At 42.0% G+C, this 14149-nt stretch overlaps 1 protein-coding gene and 1 long non-coding RNA gene across 5 annotated transcripts in view; one reads left to right on the plus strand and one right to left on the minus strand.

Moving 5' to 3' along the window:
* ZNF260 (zinc finger protein 260) overlaps window positions 1-14149 on the minus strand; it is a 112952-nt gene that overhangs the window by 22153 nt on the left and 76650 nt on the right. The gene's annotated exons all lie outside the window — the stretch shown is intronic.
* LOC129500368 (uncharacterized) overlaps window positions 1-14149 on the plus strand; it is a 65606-nt gene that overhangs the window by 300 nt on the left and 51157 nt on the right. For 3 of the 4 annotated variants that reach the window (XR_008662537.1, XR_008662538.1, XR_008662539.1), the window contains exons 1-3: window positions 6553-6718; window positions 11250-11347; window positions 11660-11790. This is a non-coding gene — a long non-coding RNA (uncharacterized LOC129500368). Of the gene's footprint in view, window positions 1-6552; window positions 6719-11249; window positions 11348-11659; window positions 11791-14149 lie in introns of those variants that run through there. The other variant, XR_008662540.1, reaches the window with a different exon arrangement.

A 14149-nucleotide genomic window follows, 5' to 3' on the forward strand; every position in this document is an offset into this window, starting at 1 on the left:
GGGCGCCATCTTCTGCATCGTGAATGCGGAGCTTAACTACATTTCCCAGGAGGCATCGCGCCCGACGCTCCTCTCCCACAGCGAAGCGGGCGCTTTGAGCTGAGCTGTGTTCAGTCGCGAGCCGCGGTCTCTCTGTCTCTGGTCACCGCCGCTAACACGACTGAGAGGAGACGGAGGTTGAAAAAAAGCCCAGGTACCGCCGTCGGGACGGAGACTAAGTATTAAGTCTGTTGGGGCAGAAGGGGCTGAGGAGAAGCGGTGGTGAAATTTGTGACTGCCCAGTGACGTGTATATATGCATTTGTGAATGTGTGTGATACCTTGTGTGCGGGTGTGGATTAGCTTGTCATAACACTGAGACCCTGTGTTATGGTTGTTAATGTGTGACCATGTATAACACTGGGGGGGGGGCTATGGGTCACCTGTGACTGTGTCCCTGTAGTGGGCATGCGGTTGTGACGGCGTGATCTTGTATTTCACTTTGTGTGCTGGTGTAGGGAGCTTTGTGACTGAACCGCCATGGGTGTTGTGACTGGAGCCCTGTGTAGGGAGGGTGTTATTGACTAGGGTGTTACTTTGGGTCTAGTAGTGGATGCCAGGCTGTAAAGCATTTGGGGAATTTGTTTGGTGACTAACACATAATCATAAATGGGAGCACAAGACGGCTCTGCTCTTTGACAGTAAAGGCTTTGACTTTTCTCTCACCCTGAGATTGATTTGGAAGCCCTGGTGTCCCCTGATGGGGCAGAGGAGTTGGTGGCAAGTGAAGCCAGTTGACCTCATCTGGGCCCTCATCCTACTCTTCTTGTTTCTGTCCTTCTCCAAGAAAGGTCTTCATTGGATGAGGAAATAATTGTGACAATTAAGTTATGTTTAAGGTGACTTAGTATTTTTCTTTTTTAAAAGATTTTATTTATTCATGAGAGATACAGAGAGAGGAAGAGAAGAAACACAGGCAGAGGAAGAAGCAGGCTCCACACAGGGAGCCCCATGTGAGATTCGATCCCGGGACTCCAGAATCACACCCTGAGCTGAAGGCAGATGCTCAACCACTGAGCCACCCAGGTTCCATTCTCTTTGTTTCTGAAATGCTTTATTTTTTCAGGATGTGATTTTTTTTCTTTCTTGTCAAATGCTTAACAAAGACCCAGCAAGTAACCAAAACTTACTGTTTCTCCTAGGAAATATCTTAATTGCATTCCCAATTGTTTTAATGAACAGAGCAAATAGTACATTTTATTTATTTATTTCTAAAGATTTATTTATTTGAGAGAGAAAGCAGGGCACAGCCCGAGTGGGGGAGGGGCAGAGGAAGAGAATCTCAAGTTGACTCTCCACTAAGCACAGGCCAGGAGATGATCCCTGAACCTGAGGGAAGCCAGTGACACCTGAGTGGCTCAGGTGGTTAAGACTCTGCATTGGGCAGGGGTCATGAACCCGGGGTCCTGGGATCCAGCCCGTGTCAGGGTCCCTGCTCAGTGGCGAGTCTGCTTCTCCCTCTGCCCCTCCTCCTGCTCATGCGTGCATGCTCTCTCTTCTCTTTCTCAAAATCTTTAACAACAATAACAACAAAAGACCTGAGGGAAACCAAGAGTTGGTCCCTTAACCAACTGAGCCACCAGGCCCCCACAATAGTACATTTTATATTGAGTTATGTTGGTTTTACTTATATAAACATGTATATTCATATACACATGTACATATTCATTTAAGTGATACTGTAACATCACATAATTGAAAATTCTTTGAGAATATATATTTTTTAAGTTTTTATTTTAATCACTTGGGAGTGCTTAACACAAGTGCACTCCTTAATCCCCATCACCTATTTCACCCATCACCTGCTGTCTGGTAACCTTCAGTTTGTTCTCTATAGTTAATAGTCTGTTTCTTCCCATCCACCTGCTGTCTGGTAACCTTCAGTTTGTTCTCTATAGTTAATAGTCTGTTTCTTGGTTTGTCTTTGTTTTTCCCCTTTGCTCCTGGTTTTGTTTCTTAAATTCCACACATGAACGAAACCGTGTGATATTTGTCTTTCTCTGACTGACTTCACTTAGCATTGTACTCTGTAGCTCTATCCATGTCCTTGCAAATGGCAATGTCTCATTCTTTTTGTGACTGAATAATATTTCATTGTATATATATACATACATCTTTATCCATTCACAGTCAGTGGACACTTGGGTTGCTTTCATATCTTGGCTATTGTAAATAATGATTCTATAAATATAGAGCTGCATGTATCCCTTTGAATTAGTGTTTTTGTACTCTTTGGGTAAATATCTAGTAGTGTGATTCTAAGATTATAGGGTAGTTCTATTTTTGATTTTTTGATGAACCTCCATGCTTTTTGCCACAGTGGATGCACCAATGTGCATTCCCACCAATAATGCACGAGGGTTCCTTTTTCTCCACATCCTCACCAACACCTCTTGTTTCTTGTGTTGTTGATTTTAGCCGTTCTGTCAGTTGTGAGGTGTTCTCTCACTGTAGTTTTGATTTTCATTTCCCTCATGATCAGTAGTGTAGAACATCCTTTCTTGTGTCTGTTGACCATCTCTGTTTGTTTGTTTGTTTGTTTTAAGATTTTATTTATTCATGAGAGACACACAGAGAGATAAAGGCAGAGACACAGGCAGAGGGAGAAGCAGGCTCCATGCAGGGAGCCTGACGTGGGACTCGATCCTGGGTCTCCAGGATCAGGCCCTGGGCTGAAGGCGGCGCTAAACTGCTGAGCCACCAGGGCTGCCTCATCTCTGTTTCTTTGGAGAAATGTTTGTCCATGTCTTCTGCCCACTTTTTTTTTTTTTTATCAGATTATTTGTTTTTAGAGTGTTGAGTTTTTTAAGTTCTTTATATATTTTGGATACCAACACTTTATAGGATATGTTATTTGCAAATACCTTCTCCCATTTCAAAGGCTGCCTTTGGTTTTGTTGATTGTTTCCTTCACTGTGCAGAACCTTTTTATTTTGATGTAATCCCAGTAGTTATTTTTGCTTTCATTTTCCTTGCCCCAGGGTGTCTATCTAGAAAAAAGTTGCTATGGCCATTGTTCAAGAAATTACTACCTGTGTTCCTTTCTATGATTTTTATGGTTTCAGGTCTCACATTCAGGTCTCTAATCCATTTTGAACGTATTTTGTGTATGGTGCAAGAAAGCGGTCCAGTTTCATCCTTTTGCATGTTGTCCAGTTTTCCCAATACTGTTTGTTGAAGAGACTTTTTCCCCATTGGATATTCTTTCCTGCTTTATCAAAGATTAATTTACCATTTATTTTATTTTATTTTTTAAGATTTTATTTATGAGAGACACAGAGAGAGAGAGGCAGAGACATAGGCAGAGAGAGAAGCAGGCTCCATGCAGGGAGCCCAATGTGGGACCCGATCCCGGGACTCCAGGATCACACCCTGGGTGGAAGAAGGCAGGCATTCAACCATTGAACCACCCAGGCATCCCTACATCCCTCCCCACTGACCACAGAGCCTGCCATGGAGTTTGATCCCAGGACCTTAGGATCATGACCTGAGCTCAGGTGCTTAACTGACTGAGCTAAAGGCTCAGGTGCTTAACCGATTTAGCCATCCAGGCATCCTATCCAGCTTTGGTTTTCTTTATCGAGATTTCATTTCTTTGGCTAAAAAAAAAAAAGATTTATTTGGCTATTCAGCATTTTATGTGGTTCCTTACAAATTTAGGATTATTTGTTCTAGTGCTGTGAAAAGCACTGTTGGTATCTTGATAGGGATTGCATACTTCGGGTAGTGTAGACACTTTAATATTATTTGTTCTTCCAGTCCATGAGCAAAGAATTTCTTTCCACTTCTTTTCTTGTTTTCAGTTTTGTTCACCAGTCTTTTGTAGTTTTCAGAGTATAGCTCTTTTTCCTCTTTGGTTAAGTTTATTCTTAGGTATCTTACTATTTTTGGTGCAATTGTAAATGATATTGTTTTCTTATTTCTCATCTGCTTCATTATTGGTGTGTAGAAATGCAACAGGTTTCTGTAGGTTTATTTTGTATCCTGACATTTTACTGAATTCATTTATCAGTTCTAGCAGTTTTTTTGGTGAAGTGTTTTGGGTTTTCCATATATTGTATCCAGTCATCTGCAAGTACTGAAAGTTGTACTTCTTCCTCACCGATTTGGATGCCTTATATTTCTTTCTTCTTCTTCTGTGATTGCTGTGGCTAGGACTTCAATTATTGTGTTGAATAAAAGTGGTGAGAGTAGACATCCTTGTCTTACTCCTGACTTTAGTAGAAAGGTCTCAGTTTTTCCTCATAGAGAATGATGTTAGCTGTGGGTTTTTTACATGTGGCCTTTGTTATGTTGAGGTATGTTCTCTCTAACACTACTTTGTTGAGGGTTTTGTTGTTGTTGAGGGTTTTTATCATGAATGGGTGTTGTACTTGTTAAGTGCTTTTTCTGTGTCTATTTTCATGGTCATATGGTTCTTATCTTTTCTCTTAATGATGTGGTGTATCAGGTATCATTTGCAAATATTTAACCACGCTTGCAACCCAGGAATAAATCCCCCTTCACCGTGCTGAATTATTTTTTTTTAATGTATTGTTGGATTTGGTTTGATAGTATTTTATTGATGATTTTTGCATCTCTGTTCATCAGGGATATTGGTCCGTAGTTCCCTTTCTTTGTGGTGTCTTTATCTGGTTTTGGCATCAGTAATGCTGGCCTCATGGAATGAATTTGGAGGTTTTCCTTCCTCTTCCGTCGTTTTTTTGAAATAGTTTGAGAGGGCAGCCCCGGCGCACTAGTGATTTAGTGCTGCCTTCAGGGGTGTGATCCTGGAGACTCGGGATCGAGTCCCACGTCAGGCTCCCTGCATGGAGCCTGCTTCTCCCTCTGCCTGTGTCTCTGCCTCTCTCTCTCTCTGTGCCTGTCATGAATAAATAAATAAATCTTAAAAAAAAAAATGAGCTGAGTGAAGTAAGTCAATTGGAGAAGGACAAACAGTGTATGTTCTCATTCATTTGGGGAATATAAATAATAGTGAAAGGGAATATAAGGGAAGGGAGAAGAATTGTGTGGGAAATATCAGAAAGGGAGACAGAACATAGAGACTCCTAACTCTGGGAAATGAACTAGGGGTGGTGGAAGGGGAGGAGGGCGGGGGGTGGGGGTGAGTGGGTGGCCGGCACTGAGGGGGACACTTGACGGGATGAGCACTGGGTGTTATTCTGTATGTTGGTAAATTGAACACCAATAAAAAATTAATTTATTAAAAAAAAGAAATAGTTTGAGAAGAATAGCTCTTAAGTCTTACTTAAATATTTGGTAGAATTTGCCTGTGAAGCCATCTTGTCCTGGACTTTTGTTTGTTAGATGTTTTTTGTTTATTGATTCAATTGTATTGCTGGTAATTGGTCGTTCAAATTTTCTTCCTGCATCAGTTTTGGTAGATTATGTGTTTCTAGGAATTTATCTCTTTCTTCTAGGATGTTCAGTTTGTTGTCATATATCTTTTTTCATAATATTCTCTTGAATTTCTGTGATGTTGGTTGATAGTTCTCTCTTATTTGTGTTTTTATTTATTTGGGTGCTTTCTCTTTTTTTCTTGGTAAATCTGGGATAAAGGTTTATCATTTCAAAGAACCAGTTTCTGGTTTCATTGATCTATTCTGTTTTTTAGTTTCTATACCATTTATTTCTGCTCTGATCTTTATTATTTCCTTCCATCTCCTGGTTTTAGGTTTTGTTTATTGTTCTTTTTCTAGCTCCTTTAGGTGTAAAGTTATGTTATTTGAGATTTTTCTTGCTTCTTGATGTAGGCCTGTATTGATATAAACTTCTCTCTTAGAACCACTTTTGCTACATCCCAAAGGTTTTGAATCATTGTATTTTCATTTTCATTTGCTCCTATGTATTTTTTTAAATTTCTTTTATTTCCTGGTTGACCCATTCATAGTTAGTAGCATGTTATTTAGCCTTTATGTGTTTGTGGTCTTTCCATATTTTTGCTTATGGTTGACTTCTAGTTTTATGGTGTCAGAAAAAATGTATGGTATAATTTCATTCAATCTTTTATTTTAAAAATTTAGGGAGAGAAAGAGAGTGCAAGCAGGGGCAGGGGCAGAGAGAGAGAGGGAGAGAAAATCCCAAGCAGACTCTCCACTGAGTGTGGAGCCCACCTCGGGCTTGAATCCACAACCCACGAGATCATGACCTGAGCCAAAACCAAGAATCGAACACTCAACCGACTGAGCCAGTCAGGCACCTCCAGCTTCATTCACTCTTTTGGATTTTGTTGAGCTTTGTTTTTTGGCCTAGTATGTGATTTGTTCTGGAGAACTGTCCATGTGCCTTTGAAAAAAATTTTTGTTTTGTATTTTTTGCCTTTTTATTACTTGTTTTTTAGTTGTTCCTGAAGATTTTCTCTGATTCTTTCTTGTCTTTCACTCTTTCATGCTTTGCTGGTTTTATTTAGAGATATATTTGGATTTCTTTTTCTTTGCATGTCTATTAGTGGTTTTTTTTTTTTTAATTTTATTTTTTTTTTCATTTATTTATGATAGCTACAGAGAGAGAGAGAGGCAGAGACACAGGCAGAGGGAGAAGCAGGCTCCATGCACCCGGGAGCCCGACGTGGGATTCGATCCCGGGTCTCCAGGATCGCGCCCTGGGCCAAAGGCAGGTGCCAAACCGCTGCGCCACCCAGGGATCCCCAGTGGTTTTTTTTTATTTGTGGTTTCCATTAGGTATGTATAACTTCTACATGTAGCAGTCTGTATTAAGTTGATGGCCATTTAAGTTTGAACCCATTTTTACTTGTCCCATTCCCACATTTTAGTTATATGGTGTAATATTTTACATCTTTTTTGAGGGGGTGAAATTCTTGACTGATTTTTACAGAAATATTTTTACTGCCTTTATGTTTCCTACCTTCACATTGTCATTTTTAGCTTTTCCTTTCCACTCTGATAGTCCCCTTTATTATTTTCTTGCAGAGTTTACTTAGTGGTCATGAGTTCTTTTAGTTTTTGTGTGGGAAACTCTTGATCTCTTCTTCTATTCTGAATGATAACCTTGCTGTATATAGTATTCTTGGCTGCAGATTGTTCCCATTCAGCACTTTGAATATGTCATGCCACTCCTTTCTGGCTTGGATAGTTTCTGCTGAAAAATCTACTGATACCTTGTGGGGTTTCCTTTGTATGCAGCTATCTTCTGTCTGCTTTTAATATTTTTTCTCTGTCACTATATTTTTCCAGTATGATTACACTATGTCTTGGTATGGATCTGCTTTTGTTGACTTTGTTGGGGGTTCTCTGTGCCTCCTAGGTCTAGATACCTGTTTCTTTCCCCCGATTAGGGAAGTTTTTAGATATTGTTTCTTCACATAAATTCTCTCCTCCTTTTTCTCTTCTTCTTCTGAGATTCCTATAATACAAGTGTTATTGATAGAGTCACTGTGTTCTCTAAGTCTGTTCTTCGTTTGCGTAATGCTTTTTTCACTCTTTTGTTCAGCATTACTTTTCATTACTGTTTTCTAGGTCATTTATTTGTTTCTCTTCTTTTTCTTCTTCTTCTTCTCTTATTTTTTTTTTTTGTTTCTCTGATTCTTATACATACCCTGTTGTTCATTTCATCAAACGTGTGTCTTATTTTGTTTATTTAGCCCTTTATTTCTGCTATGTTATTTCTTATCCCTGGGTTAATTGTTTCACTGATGTCTTCCACTCTTTTGTCAAGACCAGTGAGTATCTTTATAATCATTGCTTTAAACTTTCTTTTTTTTTTTAATTTTATAAATTAATTTTATTGGTGTTCAATTTACCAACATACAGAATAACACCCAGTGCTCATCCCGTCAAGTGTACCCCTCAGTGCCCGTCACCCATTCACCCCCACCCCCCGCCCTCCTCCCCCTCCACCACCCCTAGTTCATTTCCCAGAGTTAGAAGTCTTTATGTTCTGTCTCCCTTTCTGATATTTCTCACACATTTCTTCTCCCTTCCCTTATATTCCCTTTCACTATTATTCATATTCCCCAAATGAATGAGAACATACACTGTTTGTCCTTCTCCAGTTACTGTGGCCAAGTTCAAAAAGGGTGTTGCCTGAGTTCTCCTCTGGGATTTTGATGGAATCTTGTCTCACATTTAGATCTTTCATCTATTTTGAGTTTATCTTTGTGTATGGTGCAAGAGAGTGGTCCAGTTTCATTCTTCTGCATGTGGATGTCCAATTTTCCCAGCACCATTTATTGAAGAGAGTGTCTTTCTTCCAGTGGATCGTCTTTCCTCCTTTATCGTATATTAGTTGACCATAAAGTTCAGGGTCCACTTCTGGGTTCTCTGTTCTGTTCCATTGATCTATATGTCTGTTTTTGTGCCAGTACCACACTGTCTTGATGAACACAGCTTTGTAGTACAACCTGAAATATGGCATTGTGATGCGCCCAGATATGGTTTTCTTTTTTAAAATTCCCCTGGCTGTTTGGGTTTTTTTCTGATTCCACACAAATCTTAAAATAATTTGTTCTAAGTCTCTGAAGAAAGTCCGTGGTATTTTGATAGGGATTACATTATACGTGTAAATTGCCCTGGGTAACATTGACATTTTCACAATATTAATTCTGCCAATCCATGAGCATGGAATATTTTTCCATCTCTTTGTGTCTTCCTCAATTTCTTTCAGAAGTGTTCTATAGTTTTTAGGGTATATTTTGAGAACCATTTGAATGGTAAATGGTTCTCCAACCTTTTATTTTCAGGTTGTAGGTGTCCTTCTGTCTAAAATGAGTCTCTTGTAGACAGCAAATAGATGGGTCCTGCTTTTTTATCCAGTCTGAAACCCTGTGCCTTTTGATAGGGTCATTAAGCCCATTCATGTTCAGAGTTACTATTGACAGATATGAGTTTAGTGTCCTCATGATATCTATTTAGTCCTTGTTTTTGTGGATTGTTCCACTGAACTTCTTCTTAAAGGGGAATTTTAAGAGTCCCCCTTAAAATTTCTTGCAGAGCTGGTTTGGAGGTCACATATTCTTTCAGTTCCTGCCTGTCTTGGAAGCTCTTTATCTCTCCTTCCATTTTGAATGAGAGCCTTGCTGGATAAAGTATTCTTGGTTGCATGTTCTTCTCATTTAGGACCCTGAATATATCCTGCCAGCCCTTTCTGGCCTGCCAGGTCTCTGTGGAGAGGTCTGCTGCCACCCTAATGTTCCTCCCCATGAAAGTCAGGGACTTCTTGTCTCTTGCTGCTTTAAGGATCTTCTCTTTATCTTTGGAATTTGCAAGCTTCACTATTAAATGTCGAGGTGTTGAACGGTTTTTATTGATTTTAGGGGGGGATCTCTCTATTTCCTGGATCTGAATGCCTGTTTCCCTTCCCAGATTGGGAAAGTTTTCAGCTAGGATTTGTTCAAATACATATTCTGGCCCTCTGGCCCTTTCGGCGCCCTCGGGAACCCCAATTAAGCGTAGGTTTTTCTTCCTTAGGTTGTCATTTATTTCCCTTAATCTGTCTTCATGGTCCCTTAATTGTTTGTCTCTTTTTTCCTCAGTTTCCCTCTTTGCCATTAACTTGTCTTCTATGTCACTCACTCGTTCTTCCACCTCGTTAACCCTCGTCGTTAGGACTTCTAGTTTGGATTGCATCTCATTCAATTGATTTTTAATTTCTGCCTGATTGGATCTAAATTCTGCAGTCATGAAGTCTCGTGAGTCCTTAATGCTTTTTTCTAGAGCCACCAGTAGCTGTAGAATAGTGCTTCTGAATTGGCTTTCTGACATTGAAGTGTAATCCAGATTTTGTAACTCTGTGGGAGAGAGGGCTGTTTCTGATTCTTTCTTTTGAGGTGAGGTTTTCCTTCTAGTCATTTTGCTCAGTGCAGAGTGGCCAAAAACAAGTTGTATTGGAACACGGGGGAGTATCACTGGTCCGTCCAGCTGGTCTTCTGGGGGAGGGGCCTGCTGTGCTGATTTTCAGGTGTTAGCACTTGGGGGAGCTGCTCTGCCCCTGCCTGCTGCCGGGCTCAGCGGGGGTTGTTTACCCCGTGGGGCCCCAGGAGGAACAGCCGCAGTTGCTATGGCAACTCTGGAAGCCTGGATTCAGCCTCCGCAGGAACTACGGGGCTCGGGGCTCTCGGTTCTCCGTCCGCAGGGCCTGGAGGCTCCGGGGCGGGGCCGCTGATCTGCTCAGCTCGGGGCAGGAGCGTCCTTGCTGTCCTGGGCCCTCCCGGCCTCTGCCTGTCCCGGGGGGAGGCCGGATCCTGGGCTGTGTCCCGGCGCCCTGTGCTCCGGGGCCTGCGCTGGTGGATTCGCGCTCCCGCCCCGCAGCCCCCTCCGCGGATCCGCCGCCCGAGCCCCTCCGAGCTGCTCCTCCGGGTCCCGCCGTGCGCGCTGCAGCCCTTAGGGAGCTCGGCGCACTCTCCCGGGGCGCAGGTGTCTGTTAGTGTCCCAGGGAGCCCGAGGGCATCCCCGCCCTCCTGGGTCCTGCTCCAACTCCCTGCAAGCCCCTTTCCGCCCGCCCGGGAAGGTTGGTGCAGCTCCTGCTCCTCCGGGACGGGGACGGGGCTCTCCTGTCCTGGGGACACTCGCCCCGGCCTCAGCCCGGCTCCTCGCGGGCCCCTCCCCCTCGGAGGCCTTTTGTGTCTTTATTTCTTTTTCCCCGTCTTCCTACCTTGATAGAAGCGCGAACTCTTCTCACTATAGCATTCCAGCTGGTCTCTCTTTACATCTCAGGCCGAATTCGTAGGTTTTCAGGATGGTTTGAAGGTTATCTAGGTCATTTGGTGGGGACAGGCGATTTGGGGACCCTACTCTTCCGCCATCTTGCCCCTCCTGCTTTAAACTTTCTACCAGAAAAAAAAAATCTAAAAATTCTATCAGGCATGTTACTGATAACTGTTTTGCTTAGATTTCCAGCTGTGGCCTTGTCCTGTTCCATGTCTTTGTCCTATTATTTCATTTGGGACAAACTGCTTTGTCCTTTCATTTTGTCTAGGTCTGTGTACCTGTTTCTCGGTGTTAAGAATGTCAGCTGTGTCTTCTGTTCTTGATTACAATGGCTCTATGAAGAAGAGGTCGTGCAGTGCTCTGCAGTGTAATGTACCCTATTCCCCAGGGCCTGTCACTTCTAGGAGTGTCTCCAGTATGTGCTTTATGCACTCTGCTCTTGTTTGCTGGCTGCTATATCCTTCAGGCCAGTTATCTGCAGAGACTCTCTTTGCCTGTTGTGGGCAGTGTTTGGTCCCTGGCCTGAATGTGGTATGTTTTTTACCAGGTATGCTTTGGTCTCCTTGTGAAATCTGACCTGTCACTACTGCCCCTGGAACCGAGGCCTCACAAAACTGCCAGTCAGGAGACATGGTGTTGACAGAGGTTAGAGACTGTCTTCTGGGGAGGGGGCTCACTGTGCTGAAACAGAGACAAGCTGAATGGACAGGGCCAATCTGAAGTGCTGGGGCTGAATTGTGGCTTTTGGTGTAAGCAATTAGGTAGTGAGTGTGGTCACCAAACTAGTTCCCACAGGTGGCCCAGTGCCTCATGCCGGTCCTGATGCTGAGGGTTAAGGGAGGGAAATAGGTCCTGACAGTTTCTTTGTTCCCAGAGGGGTCTCTCTGTGAATGCAAAGGCTACCTCTCTGTGACACACTTTGAGATGAGTAACTAACCTTCCCACTGTGTGCCCTAGGTGCTCTTCAGATCAAGGCCTCCACGCTGTATGTTTGGAGTCTCTGCCCTGCATTTTCTCCAAGAGCAGCTCCAGTGTCCTCCAAGCTCTGCCAGAGTCAAGCACACTGATCTTTAAAAGCCCTGCTGGTGGTAGGAACTCACAAAATTGGGTCCTTTCACTTTCCATGCCAATTACTATGGGGATTTATTTTCCCCATGTGCTCCTCTGCGTGCTATTCTGTCTCTCATCCTTCTCAGCAACAGCAGTTCCCTCTCCACTGCAGTGGCCAGGATCTGCTTTTCTCCCAAGCCGCATCTCCAGTCTTCTACCTTCTTCAGTGTGGCCTCTTCTTTAGTTGTGGAGGTTGTTCTGCAAATCTTCAGATCGATTTCTGGTGTATTTAGAATGATTTAAGAGTTATCCAGTTGTATTCATGGGACAAAGAGACTCTAGAGTCCTCCCACTTCACCACCATCTTTCTCTCCTTAAGAATATTACAGTATTAGATACTATTGTTTTGTCAGATGTGTGATTGACCCAGTATTCATTCACTCGTTTATTGTAATAAAAATCCTGACTTGGTTTGAAGGAGCACTGTGCATAACTTAAATAAAGAAAAAAGGGAAAAAAGGCTATAGGTTCTAGCTTCCCTTAAAGATATAAACAAAAGTTGTTGGATTTGGCTTCTTAGTTCTTTAAAGGGATGAGGATGGGGGCAGGATAGGCTCAGTGGGCATATATTGTTTTGGCCCTCTTTGCTTGCCTGGAATATGGACATGGTAATATGTGGGGAGCAGCCATTTTATAATGATGTATTTACCAAGAAAGGTAAGATCAGAAAGCTTACAGTATTGTCAACCTGAAAATAAAGAGCCGCAATGAGAGGCAAATGAGTGTTTATTTGGAATTGAAGAATTGCAGTTTGGGGAGCACAGATTCTGGCAGTAACCAGAAAAGTGTCCCACCTGCAAGGTGAAAAGCAGGAGTTTTTATGAGAAAGGATGTGGGGGGCAATTACATGATTTAGATAAAAGACAGGAAAGTTAATTGTTACTAACAGGCTGAACCAATGCGGTTACACAGACTGACCTTTTGGTGTTAATACCTCCTATGCATTAGTTAACTATTCTGTCTTCTGAAAGTCCACAGCCAGCAGTTGTATTGATCAAGATATCCATTGCCCTATTGATTTTATAGATAATTGCTTGCCAAACAGTTTTTGCTTCTGGTCAGACCAGGGGTCTTTTTGCCCAGTTCAAGATTATTAGGTCATTAGCCATTAGTTTTTTGTGTTTTTTTTAATATTTTATTTATTTATTCATGAGAGACAGAGAGAGGCAGAGACACAGGCAGAGGGAGAAGCAGGCTCCATGCAGGGACTTGGATCATGCCCTGGGCCTAAGGCAGGCACTCAACTGCTGAGCCACCCAGGGATCCCTCTAGCCATTGGTTTTAGAAAGGAAAATATTGCTTTTCCTAAAAATGGAGTCTCTCATGTCCAGAAGTTTTGTATGACTACACAATATTTAAAAGACAATAGAGGATTTTAAGTTGTACATATAGGAAAGTTAATTTGATAAAAAATATTTACCTGTAAATGTATGGAACATGTAGTAGCATTTAGTTATCTCCATTGTAATTATGAAGTTTATGAAAGAAGGGGTTTATTGTCTGTTTAGTTAAGTCTTAAGCATTTACCACAATGACTAACACATAGTTGGCACTCAGTAGGTACTTAATAAATGATAGCAGTGATATTACTTTCTGACCACAGAGTAGAAATATGCACTTAGAATGCCTTAGGTTTGTGTTACTCTGTCTAAGCGTACTCTACGTATGTTAACTGTGCCTCTAGAGGAGGGCAGTCATGTGCCAAGGACTATATTAGTCCTGTGTTCTTCAAACTGCGTATGAGTTCTCCAGTATCTGCAGGACTTTTGATGTGGGTGAAAGATATTCACTGTTAATCCTGTTTTCTTCAAGGCTTACTTTATCAAATTTCTGTATCTAATGAATAATACATAAGTAACCATCTTTTCTAGAGCATTTAAAGGATTACTAATTTTGATTAGTTGGACCCCTGGTGGTGGCTCAGTGGTTGAGCATCTGCCTTTGGGTGGGTGGGAGGTGGGGGGGAACGAGTCCTGCATCGTCCTCCCTGCATGGAGCCCGCTTCTCCCTCTGCCTGTCTCTGCCTCTCTCTCTGTGTGTCTCTCATGAATAAATAAATAAAATAAATCTTAAAAAATACATATTAAATACATATTTGTTTTTCTTTTTTTTTCATATTTGTTTTTCATAGCCTTTTCTTGCACTGAGCTCCTAAAACCCTTGGAATTTACTATGTGTAGAGAGCTATCAAGATGTCTTTTGTTATGTTAATGAGATGACTTTGGGAAACCCTGATGTAACCAAAGTGTAGGCTGGTTATTAGTGGCCCCAACCTGGTGACTAGAGGGTTGGAACTTTCAATCCCCCTCCAACTTTTGGAGATGATAAAATGTCTAG

Source organism: Nyctereutes procyonoides, unplaced genomic scaffold (genome assembly GCF_905146905.1).
Source record: "Nyctereutes procyonoides isolate TBG_1078 unplaced genomic scaffold, NYPRO_anot_genome, whole genome shotgun sequence".
NCBI classification, from domain to species: Eukaryota; Metazoa; Chordata; class Mammalia; order Carnivora; family Canidae; genus Nyctereutes; species Nyctereutes procyonoides.